At 34.7% G+C, this 14,380-nt stretch overlaps 1 protein-coding gene across 1 annotated transcript in view; it reads right to left on the bottom strand.

Moving 5' to 3' along the window:
• The window catches only part of LOC144956929 (uncharacterized), a 27,829-nt gene extending 19,525 nt beyond the window's left edge, over window positions 1-8,304 (bottom strand). Inside the window, exon 1 of the mRNA XM_078887760.1 lies at window positions 7,875-8,304. The gene's annotated coding sequence lies outside the window, so the exon portion shown is untranslated. The remainder of the gene's footprint in view (window positions 1-7,874) is intronic.
• Between the last annotated feature and the right edge of the window lie 6,076 nt (window positions 8,305-14,380).

Genomic DNA, 14,380 nt, shown 5'->3' with positions numbered 1-14,380 from the left:
AATCTTGACAACGCCACGACCACATTATCTCATTCGTCTGTAGTGTTTCTTTCATTCACATGTTTTGTTGATAAAGGGGAAATCCGAAACATCCATTTTATCTGTTTTCGTATATTAACTTGGAGCTTACATTCAATTTCACATTGTTATTTATTTCAATATATTGTTTGCGTAGTTATACGCGCGCCCGTGAGTAGGGGTATGTTTGTTTTGTTTCTTTATTTCTTTATTTTTGTTGGTTGGTTGTTTTTTACTTAATGTATCTACCACGGATTCAGAAAATTGATTGAGTGAAAGCGATGAGAATGGAAATGAAATATACATGTAAATGTAAAGCAGTCTCGAGAGCCACTATGTAAATATGTAAATATGTAAATATTGGAGCGGTGGAGATAAATAAGATTATCTATCTTTACCATTATAAATGGATTGTGTTAATGTGTAAATATGAATAATATCTTATCATTGAATAATAATTATTGTCGTAAAAGCATTTGCATTGTGGAAGGTCATGTTTCCTGCATCTTATTGGATGACGTCACAATGAGATTCATTAGACGTATCTGCTATTCTTTTAACTTTTTAGTCTTTTTGTTTTGGTGGTGGGGGGGGGGGGGGGGGGTTAATGTGATCTAGTGGTATGGCACTCGCCTTCGGATCGGAACGTCGTGGGTTCTAGTCCCGCTCGCTCTGAGCGGCGCGTAGTTGAGTCCTTGAAAAAGACTCTTTACTCACATTCTCTCACCGTACTCAGGAGTAAAATGAGTACATTGCCCTGAATAGAGTCGTCTCTGTCGGTAAAAAATATGTAATATCGCCCAGCAGGCGTCATGAGTTGTTGTTAGCAGTGCTCGAGAAAACACAGGATCCCATTGCCTGAAGACTTGTCTTTTGACGCCATTTAATAGGTTAATGCACCGCTTTGTGAGGTATTGTTAATTGGCCGAAGACTTGACTTTTTACCCATGTTTTTGGTCAGTGTCAGGCTATAAGTTTACGAACCTATGGTCAAGCTATGAATTTAGGAAAGTTACGTTAGCCAGAAAACTTTTTTATTGCACAAATCGATTAATTACGATTAAAATGTCAAACATTTCAGACTTGACACTTCCTTGAAGAGGAATTGTCAAGTTTAAGACATTTTTGACAAATTGGGAATTTAATTAAATTTTGTAGTTTAATTTTTCTTACTAATTTACCCCCCCCCCCCCAAAGAAATAAGGAAAGAAAGAAATAAAAAAAAAACACAATGTGTTTTTCAGAGGATGACAAAGGTAAAGAAATGAAAGCCTCAATTTATTGAACGAAGACAGATGATGTTGACTTTATGGGTTTCCCCTTTATCAACAAATACAATAGAGGGGAAAACCTGAAACGTCCACATTATCGTTCTTCGTTTAAAAAAATGGAAGCTTTCATTTATTTCTTTTTTGTTTTTAAGGGTTTCACGGCGCTTGCAACACATTAAGGTTATATCAGCGCCTGGGTCTGGACAAAACCAAGTAATCTCATTCCAAGACAAAGACGGAAAGCATGTTGGAAAACATAATATATAAGGGGTTAGAAGACACAGTAAGTGCCTCCCTGCCCACTATGGGAGAGATTTCATTTCATTACTTTTTGTCATGTATTCCTACAACCTTCAAGCAGAAGCATTTTCATTTGTAAGAGGATGGTAAACTATGAAATCTGCGTTGGAAATCAATCAAGGACGAAAGGGGTGGGGGGGGGGGGGTGGAAAGGGGGGGGGGGGGGGGGTGATTCTATTCAACACGTAAATCTAGTGTTGTATAATATGTTAGAAATTATAATGAGAATCATAATTATCACCAATCAGATACATGACAAACCTATGCGTGTGAAAGTGATCAATCTTCATGAATATCACAGATGAATTATCATAAGCTTTTATCTTAACTAAGAAATGAATAGCTCCGTATAATTATCATCAATGTGAGCACTACTGTTGTATTGAAGGACAAGTTTTCTGACCGACATTTGAATTACAAGTTGCTTTTTTTTGGAGCACGGCACACCAAGCTATCATAATTTGACTGTAAAAACTATAATATTTTTTAAATCAATATATATATATATATATATATATATATATATATATATATATATATATATATATATATATATATATGTACGTGTGTGTGTGTGTGTGTGTGTGTGTGTGTGTGTGTGGTTGAGGGGAAAAACAACATTGGCGCCAACTGATCACGACATTCCACCCGGATACTACGATACAGAATACCTTCCTGAAGATTCCTTCAATGGATGAAACAACGTTGAAGGAGGATATAACCGAATGAGGTGAGGATAATAAATTTAAAAAAATATATACAAATAAATAAATAAGTTATATATATATAGCACTCACAACATCCGCCAGCAGGACATAACGCACCAACACACAGAAACCATAAACATTTATAGTCTGATAGAATTTAGTAAGAACTACTCATAAAACGGCTAGCTTAAATCAACAACAAAAATCTGAGTGACGTCAATTTAATCTTTTTCATATTTTGACATTTTTGTTTATTTGTTTGTTTGTTTGTTTGTCTGTTTTGGGTGTTTTATTGGGGTGGGTGTGCTGCCTCGTGTCAGGCCTTTAAGATGTTTTTATTATTTTTATTTTCAACATTGGATGTTGTGGCATTTTGTATTGTGAACTTTAAAAAGAAATAGTTGGGGAGAAAAACAAAATGAATAAAAAGTGATTTAAAAAAAAAAAACAAGAATTAAAACAAAAACAAAAAAACAAACAAGAAAAAGCAACCCCCAAAATTACTCACACATTAAAGTATTTATATCAATAAAATCAATGTTGTTATTTTTATTTTCAACATCGGATGTTGTGGCATTTTGTATTGTGAACTTTAAAAAGAAATAGTTGGGGAGAAAAACAAAATGAATAAAAAGTGATTTTAAAAAAAAAAACAAGAATTAAAACAAAAACAAAAAACAAACAAGAAAAAGCAACCCCCAAAATTACTCACACATTAAAGTATTTATATCAATAAAATCAATGTTGTTATTTTTATTTTCAACATCGGATGTTGTGGCATTTTGTATAGTGAACTTTAAAAAGAAATAGTTGGGGAGAAAAACAAAATGAATTAAAAGCGATTTTAAAAACCAAGAATCAAAACAAAAACAAAAAAACAAACAAGAAAAAGCAACCCCCAAAATTACTCACACATTAAAGTATTTATATCAATAGAATCAATATTTTGTTGTTTTTTTTTTTTTGTTTTTTTTTTTTTGCAAACCTTTAAGCTTTGAATTTGTGGGGGTTTTTTACCCCAAAGTATATTCGCCTGGATAGAAATCAGATGTTGGTCTGAATCCTATCCAGGCGAAAGTGCTTTGGGGTCATCAGTGCAGGATACGCTGGGCGGTTGGAACAAACAAAAAAAGGGGGGGGGGGGTAATAATCTTGGATTTGTATCAAAGCCATTTGCTCACTGTCAAATAAATGCACTATCGATTGATCCATCTCTCTCTCTCTCTCCTGCCAGCATTAGTTTGCAATTGGGTTAAATACTAATCTATCTGAACACGATCGCTGAACATCGCGTCTATGCAGAGAGCAGAGAGTTTCGTTGGGTTTGTTTATTTATTTTTCGGAGTGGTGTCTCTCAGGGTAGTCTCTTGAGACTACTCTTTTTCATTATGCATAATAATGATTTGCCCAAAGTGATTTGTTTTAGAGGTAAAATATTTGCTGATGATATCAAATGACACTTGTCAACAAATAAGGGATTTTGAAATGCCAGAGATTGCAATCTATTTACTACTTTGATGAAGTGAGGCATGACAATTCTACTTGCTCGGATCATTGGTCTAGTGATATGAAATTTTCCTTCAGACAGGTAGGTCCCTGGTTCGAGCCATGACATAGGCGGCGAAAAGTTAAGTCCTCGGGAAAAGGTTCTTTACCCGAATTCTCTGACCAGAATCAAGTATAAAATTAATTACCTGACTAATAACGGCGTTAATTTTCTGACCAAAATCAACTATAAAATGATAACCTGACTAATAATGGCGTTAATTCTCTGGTCACAATCAACTATAAAATGATAACCTGACTAATAACGGCGTTAATTCTCTGGTCACAATCAACTATAAAATGATTACCTGACTAAGAACGGCGTTAATTCTCTGGTCACAATCAACTATAAAATGATAACCTGACTAATAACGGCGTTAATTCTCTGGCCATAATCAACAATAAAATGATTACCTGACTAATAACGGCGTTAATTCTCTGGCCACAATCAGGTATAAAATGATAACCTGACTAATAATAACGGCGTTAATTCTCTGGCCACAATCAGGTATAAAATGATAACCTGACTAATAACGGCGTTAATTCTCTGGCCACAATCAGGTATAAAATGATAACCTGGCTAATAACGGCGTTAATTCTCTGGCCACTTCAGGTATAAAATGATAACCTGACTAATAACGGCGTTAATTCTCTGGCCACAATCAGGTATAAAATGATAACCTGACTAATAACGGCGGTAATTCTCTGGCCACAATCAGGTATAAAATGATAACCTGACTAATAACGGCGTTAATTCTCTGGCCACAATCAGGTATAAAATGATAACCTGACTAATAATAACGGCGTTTTCTCTGTTGAAAATTAAAATTGTAAAAGCACCTTTCACGCGTCATGTGTCGTCCTACTTGTTAAAGATTGATCCTGGTTTGGTACACATTGTAAAATACTTAGATAACATTAAGTGGACATTATATAGAATATGTGTCAGTGGATGACATAATCAGTCCAAATGTGAACATTTTGTATTTTCATTTTTTTTCATTATTTTAATCTTTATTTGAAGTAAGTCGGGTGATTTTTCATGAAGTTATGGTCAGGTGTATGGGAAAGGTATCCCTCAACTTTTCTCAAATTTCATACTCTTTCAACTTGACTAGCTGTAAAAAATATTTAAAAGTGAAATTGATATTTCCTGAAGATGTACAAAAAAGGTTGATTTAATCATTTATGACAAGAACTCATTTTTTATTTTAAAAATGACCTTCTAACTAATCTTGGCAATATCTCAGTTCAAACCTTTTCACCATCCGACTCATTGTGTCATTCACTGTAACATATTATATACTAGATCAAAAGATAATTTTTAAAACTTAAACTTTAATTCTTCATGGAGTATAATAATAATAATAAGACATTAATACAGAAACGGTACTGATGAAAATTTTAAAACCATTTACAAATGTACTGCTGTTGACTAAAACGTGTCTTTGAGGACTAGTGGTATGACTCTTCTCGCCTTCGGCTGGGGAGGTCTTCGGTTCTGAGCGGTGCACAAGCTCCAATGTATCTAAAATTATCACTTTTTTGGGATCATTACAAGAAAGGATACAAGGGATAATATCACACCTTTGTTTTTATCATATTTTCAACCCATTGAACTATGTATCAAATACATCATTGCTAACATTTGTTATAAATGCATCAACAAAATTTCTCCTTCATCATATAGTTCCAGAATTGAGAGTTTTTGCCAAATGAGGGTCATTTAAAACGATCAATCTTTAAAGGACGAGTTTCCTGGCCAAATATTTAAATGCAAGTTTTTCTAGAGTGCGGCAATTAAATGATATACCATCTTGATAAAATTAATGATTATAATAATTATTACAGTTATCTGCCATTTCTCTTTCAGTTACATTTATTAGTGGCAAAAATGGTAAGTGGTTGCGTAATAAATAAAAAAAGTGACACCCACAAAAATGATGAGATATATTTTTTTTTAATTTTCCACTAAAATGCGACGTTATATTCTGATATAATTCGACTCAATTGGGAACAAACGTGTGATCTTAAATAAATAAAAAAACAGGTTCCAATCTTATTTGAAGTGTAAAACCACACAACCAGAGGACAGGATTTAAACATTGTGTAATTGATATTCTGGTTTCAGAGTGATGGTATCTTATTTTAGGGTCGTCAATAAAGATAATCCACCCTCGCTCTTTTACGTCCCGTAATCTTAAATATCTGCCTGTACACCCTGCTACTAAAAATAGTTATGAGACCAAACAATTGAAAATGTAATCCATTCATTATTCGTCCTCCGTATGACTGGTAAGATACACTTCCAATGATTTTGGAACCAAAAAAGTAGAAGGTGAGACGTCACGATTTCAAAATAATTCAATTTCATTTATGGGCTTACTCCAGTTTTCACATCATTTGAAGGGTAATGTAAATGTTGCTGCTTGAAGCTCAAAGAAGTAAACAACAATGTGAAATTCAATGTAAGCTTCAATTTAATATACAAAAACAGATACAATGGGAGTGTGAACTTTACAATTATAAAACGAATAAGAAGTAATAATTTTGAATAACCAGCTTATTTATTTCAAAATAAATTAAGTAGGCAAATGGATGAGTTATTGAGTTATTAATTTCTTGAATTCTGTTTTTTTATTTTTTTTTGTCTTCAAGTTTTATACGGCATATCTTTTCCCCGTTCATTATTCTCGGACGCGTCTGTAAAATAATCACAGCGGATGCGAAGCCAGTTTTACGGGACATGTCATACAAAACTTGAATTTAAAAAAGGGAAGTCGAGAAATAAATAACTCAATTAATTAACTTAATTCATTTAAAAAAAAAGAATAAGCTGGTTATTCAAAATAATTATTACTTTTTATCCGCCTTACAATCCACCGTTGGTTCTGTTGCCCCTGTCACCATGGACAAGAAATAAGTCACAAACAAAAGGCATTATTTTTAATATTATCGAGTCATAAACAGAACGATTGAAATATTTATTACTAGACTAGTTTCGACAACGTAATAGATAACTGACGCATTTTTCAATGCGAGATAGTTCGAAGATGAGGTCACTCAGGTCTTTGTTATTGTTTTTTGCCATCCGCGTTTATGAGTAATGCTCACTGAACTGTATTAACCCGACTATAAACGTTTATGGATAAACACAGTTTTGTGGGTTGATCCGTTATACTCCAGGATGGCAATGTTATGAGCTTCTTAGCCAAGCGCATACTATCTATATTCGATGTATATTGATGAAATAACTCGTGACTCGTAAAGAAGATTATAGTAAAAAGGACAGTCATATCAATAGCTTGCCCCGTATAGCAACAAGAGGCCATGCGACCATTAAGCACGTACCATCAATTGTTCCAAGAAAGCAAGTAATATTTTTTAAAAGTTCACGTTAATTGACATGTCTTTAATGACGTTTATTTTGTCTTGTATCTATTTAAGTCGTAAGCAAGATTACAGAATTGCTCTTGATAGCATCAAGGCCTTTTTCGTTATGAATAAGTCGAGTGTAACACTTTAAATTTATATGATTGATAGAATGAGTTTTTTCATACTTTATTCAATGTTCATATTCCTTTAAATACCACAGAAAAAGAAATTACAACCAGTTGTAACAACCAAGAAGCTAATTATAAAAGCGTGTTGTTTTCTTCAAAGCCTTGAAGCTCATGGAGCCGGACTTTATTACTGTTTCTATAGCGAGAAACGGACAATTGCTTGCTACCCTTCGGATTGGACGCTAGTCTATCGCAAAGTAATATCCCCCCCCTCCCCCCTCCCAGATCTAACTGACCTAGCTACCCATTTACTGATGGGTGGACAGGGGAGGGGGGTCGAAAAAAAAATCCCGACTGCACCTGGAATCGATCTAGGCCACTTTGAGTGTGAAGCGAGTGCTCATCCAACTGAGCTATCGGGACCCCCGTGTTATTTTCGTCACTGTTCTTTTATCCGTAACAAACTTCGAAAGGCAGATAATTTCAAAACACAAAATGAAAATATGAAAGAAAATTCTTCAAATTCTTACCTTTGTTTTTAGAAATCTTTCTCAGCAGCTGATGTTCTTTTCTTTAGTATTCTTGGAAGCGGCTTGAGTAATAAGATTTTGAACAAATGTCTTTGTGTGCCCTTGTTCCTTGTTTCAGTTCCTTCTAAAACCAGGATACTTCTGACGAATTCCAATTTTTTTGGTTTATTCCTGTCAACTTTTTAAAAAATGGATTTTCTCTTTTTTCAATTTTCTTAAAGTCAACTTTTATCTTGTTTCTGGTGTGTTTTAAAACATAATCTGTATCCTTTTTTCTGTTGAAATTAATAATGACGTCACGCCAGTCTTTGTGTTTGCATCAATGGTTTGTATTTTTAATAAATTTTATTTGAAACAAGACAAACTATATCGGACTACTAATGAACGCTATTTCTAATGACTGGTGGGTGTGGATACCTCATTGGCTTCTGATGTAGAATGTAGTTGCTGGAGTTTATATAGATGAGGAGGGTGTGTCGGTGAGTGGGTGGGTGGGACAAAGTGAAGAGAATGTCAGTTGTCGGCTCAAGCCATGATGTGGGAGGGGAGGGGAGAGGAGGGGAGGGGAGGGAGTGACGATACTTGCTGAGACTATTCTAATATATTATTTCTTTATCTCGGGGATAGAGATGTGGCTATTATATTTTGAGCGTAGGTTTCATCTAGAAATTGATTTATAAATAGGTAGGTAGGTAGGTAGATAGATATAGATAGATAGATAGATAGATAGATAGATAGATAGGTAGGTAGATAGATAGATAGATAGATAGATAGATAGATAGATAGATAGATAGATAGGTAGATAGATAGTTAGATAGATAGATAGATAGATAGATAGTTAGATAGATAGATAGATAGATAGTTAGATAGATAGATAGTTAGATAGATATTATTTAAAATATTTACCACAATGTTTGGGGCAGTCTACATCGATGTTTCAGGCTTAATTTGCCATCTTCAGGACTGAAGATGGCAAATTAAGCCTGAAACATCGATGTAGACTGCCCCAAACATTGTGGTAAATATTTTAAATAATAATTCGCTCCATTACTACATGTCGAGCACTTTTCGTACCATATTTGTATCAAACACGATTCAATAGTTAGATAGATAGATAGATAGATAGATAGATAGATAGATAGATAGATAGATAGATAGATAGATAGATAGATAGATAGATAGATAGATAGATAGATAGATAGATAGATCGAAGCTAAATATGGAAGGAGATAGTTTAGTAGACAGGTTGATGAATAGATCTGCAGATAAATAGGTAGATTAGTAGATAGGCTGATAGACAGATCGGCAGACATGTTGTAGGTTAGTAGATAGGTGGATAGATAGATAGGAAGATAGGTTGGTGGATTAGTAGATCGGCAGATAGATTGATATACTAACCAGATAGTCAGTTAAGTAAATTGCAGCATTTGTATGTGGGCACAGTTCTGTACAAGGGGTCACTAACCAACAGCAACTTTTAACACATAGGACGAGACATGACGCCTGTTAGGCGATTTAACCATTTGTTTTCGCATAGAGACAATCATTGTAACGGTTAGGTACTTATTATATACCTGAGTAGGTATATAAATAAAAAGTTAGATAGATAGATAGACAGAAAGATAGATTTATAATTAAGTAGATAATAGATAGATAAATAGATAGATAGATAACAGATAGAGATAAATAGATAGATAGATAGATAGATAGATAGATAGATAGATAGATAGATAGATAGATAGATATATCCTTTCTTTAAAAAATATAGCATTGTGGAGAATATTGTGCTTATTTGAGTCAATAAAAAAATTGATACGGCGCACAACTCTACTGAAAGATTTGATAATTAGAAATGTATTTTTTACAGATAGATAAACAGATAACTTGATTTCCTTTTATAATTTAAAGTCAGTTTGAAAGTTCGTTGAGTCAAACAGATATCATAAAATATGTACCAACGACGACACTTGACTCCCAAAATTAACTAATTTTGACACTGTAAAAAGTTGTCAATTGGATTCAATAGTCTGATGTCACGCGCCCGGCAACGGCGGCCATCTTGGTTCTAAACAAAGAAAATCATTACTTTTTATTCTTCATGCTGGCTAGAACTTTTCATTCCCTTTTCATATGCCTTGTGATCAGAATGTGTAAAAGTCAATACATGATCAAATTGATGGGGGGTTTTACCTCTGGATACGCGTTTAAGCTCGTCGGGGAAATATTTCATACGGCGTCAGCCATTGTTCCGATAGTTTAGAGCCAGTGTTACTAAGTTACCATACGTCATTAGGAAGGAAGTGACAGTACGACTGTTGAAGACTATTTGCGTCATCTATTTATGACATCAAGTATTATTATTACTTCCGTTGTGTTGTTGATTTAGCGGTGATCAGTGTTGTTATGTAATTGCGTGTATGTTTGTGTGTGTGTGTGCGCGTGTGTGTTTGTGTGTGTGTGTGTGTGTTGTGTGTGGTGTATACATGTGTGTGTGTGGGTGTTGGCATTTTTCAACAAATCGTGGCATTCATAGTGATATTATTCACTTGATCACATGAAGGTATTTCAGTCGCCATTTTGATTCTTTTTTTACTATTAGGGTTAGCTCGAGATCGAGGATATTTCTTTTTCTATTAAGGTTAGGCATAAGTCTTAATAAAGGTGCAAGGATGTTTGTTTTTCCATAAGTTAAGTAAAGGGGAGACATTCCGAAAGCTCCCACATCCACAGTATTCTTTAGATTTGTATTTTCACCGTTGATATTTTGTCAGGCATTTATTTATTCAATTTGTCATTATATCTAGAAGTATTTTAAAAACTCTAGAACAAACCTTGATAGATTTGTGAAAGTTTAGAATTTCTTAATTTCACCATTGTTTTGATTTTCAGCCGCCATTTTGATTTGTTAAATATTGAAAGGTAGTGCAAAGCAGTCCGAGAGTTGTTTTTTTTTCTATTAGGGTTAGCTCGAGAGGTTGGTCATAAGTCTTATCAAAGGTGCTAGGAAGTTTGTTTTTCCACAAGTTAAGTAAAGGGGAGACATTCCGAAAGCTCCTACATCCCCAGTATTCTTTAAATTTGTATTTTCACCTTTGATCTTTTGTCAGGCGTCTATTTATTCAATTTGTCATGATTTTTTCTATTAGGGTTAGCTCGAGATCGGATGATTTTTTTTCCTATTAGGGTTAGTCATAAGTATTATTAAAGGGCTAGGGTGTTTGTTTTTCCTATTGGGGTTAATTAAAGGTACTAGGTTTAATTTTTTCTTGGGGTTAGTTGAGGGAATATATTATTAAATATATTATTGGGCCACACAGAAAAATCAACCGAAGATATACCAAATTACACAGACAACGTTGTTTACCAATCTGCCCTCATTAAATGATGGTGAGTACAGTATCGAATGAAAATAGTTCTTTCCCCGCGAAATTGCGGGCTTTTTACTAGTAGATATAAAAATAGATAGATAGATAGATAGATAGATAGATAGATAGATAGATAGATAGATAGATAGATGGATAGATAGATAGAGGGGGAGAAAGACAGAGATGAAGAGAGAAAGAGATATGTGTGTGCGCGCGCGCGTGTGTGTGTGTGTGTGTGTGATATATATGAGAAGGAGAAGGAGGAAGATGGAATTATAGTAAGAAACAGGGAGTAGGTGAGGGGCCGATAAAGAGATGTTTAATATTAGCCAAAGATCTTGACATTAAGCTAAGATTTTTTTAAAATGTTGCTTCAGACCTGTCTACTATCACGAAACAATCGTAGATTACGAAGTTTTGGCTCCAATAGGATTCAATAGCATGAGGCCACGTCCGCCCATCAACCAGCAGCTTGGTTCTAAACAAAGAAAATCGGTACTTTTTATTCTTCATGCTGGCTAGAACTTTTTCACATGTCATGTGATCAGAATGTATAAAAGTAAAAAACATGATCAGATTTATAATGTGGAAACACTTTTATGCTCGTCGGAGACGTATTTCATATGGGCGTCCGCCATTGTTCCGATAGTTTAGAACCAGTTACTAAGTTACGATGCGCCATTACGAGGGAAATGACGTCACGACTGTTGAAGCCTATTTAAAAATGGCATGAGCATCTCTAAGTCTCAGTCTTTCTGAAAATGAAAGTTGTTGCGAGACTACACAATTTTAAGGGTTTTGAAGTGCTATTCAATCCTTGTAGGGTAAATTGTTGATTTTAAAAGTTAACTACAGTAAACTGGGTTCATTCATTTTCCTTTCAGGTGCGTTTAACTCTCAATTTGACCTTTCCTCTCAGTCGGTCTCTTGTTTTATCATAGCAAAGTGAGTGACCCCTCTCTTTTTTCAGTTACCGAACCGAACAGGAACCGAACGCGAATGTTTTATCTCGGAATTAAACGGTCTGAGTAATAAAATGGGCATGGTCTATATTACATTTCCATGTGCTCGAGGTCATTGGTCACACTGGAATATGTGCTCAAATTGACCCACATAGTGAAAAGTGTTCACAAATTTTGAAATATCTAACATCACGATAGGTTATTTTGTTCATCCTGACACACCGGGAAACTTACAACTATCATAAACAAAGCAGCGTGTTTACATTTCTGAAGAAATATCCAATCGTTGGACAGCAACAAATCATGTGATTGATAACTTGTTTGGACGAAAACGTGAATATAGATCGCTCCCATTTAGTGAAAATATAACGGTAAGTATTGAATTGTAAGCTTCAATTTAGAAGGCAGATATATAATAATGAATTGAAGCTTACAGTTCAATACTTATCCTTATTTTTTTCGTTCGAAGTTCAAGCAGCAACATTTTTACTCCAATGGGCACGATCTATATTAACTTTCCATGTCCTCGAGGTCATTGGTGTGCTCAAAATGACCCACATAGTGAAAAGTGTTCACAATTTGAGAAATATCCAGCGTTACAATTGGTCATTTTGCTCATCATGACTCATGGGTATGTTTACAACTTTCATAAACAATGCAGCGTGTTTACATTCATTGAGAAATCTCCAATCGTTGTACAGCAACAAATCATGTGATTGATGACTTGTTTGGACGAAAACATGAATATAGATCTCACCCATTTAGTGAAAATATAACGGTAAGAATTGAATTGTAAGCTTCGATTTATTAGACGAAGGCAGATATAGATAGAATGCGCTTGGCCAAGGAGTTCACAACATTGCCATCCGGAAGTATAACCGACCAACACACAAACTCTGTGTAACCATGTACTTTTATAGTCTGGTTAATACAGTTTACTGAGAAAAACTCACAAACGCGGATGGCAAAAACAATAACAAAGGCCTGAGTGACGTCATCTGCATACTGTCTATATAGATAATAATAACTTGAAGCTGACAATTCAATACTTATCGTTATTTTTTCCTTCGAGCTTCAAGCAGCAACATTTTCACTCCGATTTAGTGAGAACAACTCATAAAATTGCTAGCTAAAGACTATAGATAGTTCGAAGATGACGTCACTCAGGTCTTTGTTATTGTTTTTTGTCATCCGCGTTTATGAGTAATGCTCACTGAACTGTATTAACCAGACTATAAATGTTCATGGTTACACACAGTTTTGTGTCTTGGTCCGTTATACTTCCGGATGGCAATGTTATGAGCTTCTTAGCCAAGCGCATACTATCTATATGAAAACGAACTGAGTGGCGTCAATTTTTTTCCTTTTATAGATAGAATGAAGTTGACGTCATTCTGGTCTTTGTTATTGTTTTTTGCCATCCACGTTTATGAGTAATTCTCACTAGACGGTATTATCTAGGCTATAAAAGTGCATGAATACACACAGTTTTGTTCCGGATGGCAATGTTATGAACTTTTTAGCCAAGCGCATACTATCTATTGGTGAGTATCATAGACATAAATTACAAGATGAACATTGATTTTGTTTCCTTTTGGCTCCATAGATAGAACGAAATTGATGTCACTCGGGTCTTTGTTATTGTTATCAGACAGCCATTTTTGCTAATAATACATTTCTCACTAAATAGTATTAACCGAGACTAAAATGAAAAAATGGAGACATAAAACTTATAGATAGTATGCGCTTGGCTAAGAAGCTCATAACATTGCCATCCGGAAGTAAAACGGACCAAGACACAAAACTGTGTGTACCCATGAACGTTTATAGTCAGGTTAATACAGTTCAGTGAGCATTACTCATAAACGCGGATGGCAAAATACAATAACAAAGACTTGAGTGACGTCATCTTCGAACTATCTATAGATAGTATGCAGTTGACGTCACTCAAGCCTTTGTTATTGTATTTTGCCATCCGCGTTTGTGAGTGATTCTCACTGAACTGTATTAACCTGACTATAAAAGTTCATGGTTAGACACAGTTTTGTGTGTTGGACCGTTATACTTCCGGATGGCAATGTTATGAGCTTCTTAGCCAAGCGCATACTATATATAGATAGTACGAAGTTATTGTCACCTGGGTCTTTGTTATTGCTTTTTGCTATCCGCGTTTATGAGA

The sequence above is a fragment of the Berghia stephanieae genome, chromosome 11, assembly GCF_034508935.2.
Source record: "Berghia stephanieae isolate SIO BIC M18660-M18661 chromosome 11, UCSD_Bste_1.3, whole genome shotgun sequence".
NCBI classification, from domain to species: Eukaryota; Metazoa; Mollusca; class Gastropoda; order Nudibranchia; family Aeolidiidae; genus Berghia; species Berghia stephanieae.
This window is presented reverse-complemented; position numbering and strand designations above follow the sequence as displayed.